Below are 2345 nucleotides of genomic sequence, written 5' to 3' on the forward strand. Positions count from 1 at the left end.
CCTCCTCCCATTACACCCATTACAGTACATCAGGGTACATATGTTATATCAGTTTGGATACCAAGCCATTCACCCATCCTAAAAGCACTTCCCCCCCTCTTACAGTACCACTACTAAAGACCAGACTCACAGTTTTCTTCCTTTGAAACCCCTTATTCTGGGCTCATTTCATACCGGTGACTGACTCCTTTATGTAAGTTTGCAATGTAGTAGATTCTAACATGCAGAACACAAGTGGGGAGAAAGCAAATTGATAAATAAAAAGCAAGAACATTTATTAAAAAATTTCCTGAGTCATTGTCAAGTAGTTCCAGATCTACTGCAGTTCCAGTCTGCGGTTCAACAGTAGCCTTCACCATTGCACCAAGAACAGGCAAGAAAGCTTGGCTAACTTCTGCATAAATAACTGTTGGACTAGGGACACTGTTTGTATCCTTATTCATGTGAGCTCTCACAGTCACTGGAGGCACATCCAAAGATGTTGCTTGAGAGGTTACTGTCATTGATATGACTTGAGAGGCTGTATATGTATTTTGAATCTGATAATACCAATCTCCCCACTGCAAATCAAATATAAAGAATATTATAAGTTTATTATGAGAACTTAGTATAATATAAGCAGCCTTGTTCCTCTTAGATAATCATATATTATATTAGATTAAAGGAGAATTTCAGTGGCACAAAGAACAGTTAGAGTTAGGGTATCACTACAAGGCCAAATCTGAGACCATTTGGATACCTTGGCCAGAGCTGTTAACATTTTAAAACATTTGGATTACTTTTAATTTCAAATTTAGAGCTGATTTATTTTTTTAGGTTTTAGGAATTCTCTCATTCGTGGAACGGTTTGTGTACTTAAAGTTACAGATATGAATGCTCAGCCTTAACTTCACCTTAATGTAGTAGTGTGTTTGTGCAGAAATCTTATATATTTGATAGGAGTGCAGTGGCAGGAAAGGTGTCAAAAAGTGGGAGTTTAGGCATTTTAGTCCATGAAAGGTATTAAAGAGTTCAGACACAAAAAGAGAGAACTTGAACTTTACCTCTGCAGTGTCTGCTACAGTGAATTGAGCTGTTTGGAGGTTTGTATCACTAATGGTAAAGTCAGAATGTCCATATTCTTTTCCATTAGGGTCCCTGAGAAAAATGTGTGGTAAAGAGCCACTCCACATAACTGCAAAGAAGGTGTCATTTCCTACGGTGCTGTCAACTGTCACTGACACTTTCATCCACTGACTAACTACAATTTGTAGAGCTTTGCTTTCAAGCTGTCAGACAAATTAATTATGATTTATGGTTAGATAGTAGGTAAATACTTAAAATAAAAATAATTTTCATCTTACTAAGATGAACAACTCTGATATTATGGCTATTTAGAGGGAACCCTGAGTGGGTAAAGGGACTCTGTCCCACTGCTGGAGGAGGGAACACAACAATATGAGTAATGTTACAGCTGGTGGCGATGTGTAGGGAGTGCACATGCACCCCCTGAGAGCGCCAGTGCACCCCCTGTCAGGCAAGGCTACCCACTTAGGTGACAGGCAGGTGGGGAAGGTGGAAGCACTGGTGCCCCCCCTGCAAATGCTGGCCAAGGAGTGGGAGCGCCAGATGAAGCGGTGCTCCTGGCAGTGAAGCAGAAGAAGCGGAAGTGGAAGCGGCACTCCCATGGCTGCTTCCAGGTGAGTGGAATCAGCCGCAGGCCCCACCCCCAGTTGCTGGGAGGGCATGTTTCCCCCTGACTAAGGTGGCACCAGTTGCCCATGCTTACAGCCCTCTTGGTGCTATCATGAGAGGTCCCATGTTCTGCGCAGAACTGAGTTGTCTGGAGAGACAGAAGACCTTCTGTGTCTACCGCTGTTTCTACCTTCAAGGGAGATCAGCAAGGGAGGAAGAGCCACAGTCATCACAGGATCAAGGATTACCTTGATAAATCTCTCTTAATTGACTAGTAACATGGAGAAAAAATAGCCTATTAACATGGGGAAAAAATAGCTTTGAAACTCAGACCTGGATAGAGAGTTGAGAAACTCTCTTAGACAGAGTGCAGGACCTCCCTCTAACCCAGGAGGTGCATAGCCCACCAGGGGAGACGACTTGTTGGACCTAGTGCTGGCCACGGGTGATGACCTGGTGAGGGGGCTGCGGGTGCTCGACCACCTGCGTGACAGTGATCATCGCCTGCTGGAATTCACCATCCAGCACAAGGTGGCAAAGGCATGCAGTAAGGCAGCGGCCCTGGATTTTAGGAGGGCAAAATTCAACGAGCTAAGGAGGATAGTTGGGGAAGCACTGAGGTCCCGGAGGGGAGGGGAGACAGGTGTCCAAGGAGAGTGGTTGCTCCTCAA

At 44.3% G+C, this 2345-nt stretch overlaps 1 long non-coding RNA gene across 1 annotated transcript; it reads right to left on the reverse strand.

The window, feature by feature from the left end:
* Window positions 1-294: 294 nt before the first annotated feature.
* LOC109294661 lies at window positions 295-2027 on the reverse strand. The gene is made up of 3 exons (XR_002096601.1): window positions 2008-2027; window positions 1044-1268; window positions 295-560 (listed from the first exon to the last, which is right to left on the reverse strand). It is a non-coding gene; the product is annotated as an uncharacterized LOC109294661 (long non-coding RNA).
* Window positions 2028-2345: the final 318 nt, after the last annotated feature.

The sequence above is a fragment of the Gavialis gangeticus genome, unplaced genomic scaffold (assembly GCF_001723915.1).
Source record: "Gavialis gangeticus isolate Ggan-Ray unplaced genomic scaffold, GavGan_comp1, whole genome shotgun sequence".
NCBI classification, from domain to species: Eukaryota; Metazoa; Chordata; order Crocodylia; family Gavialidae; genus Gavialis; species Gavialis gangeticus.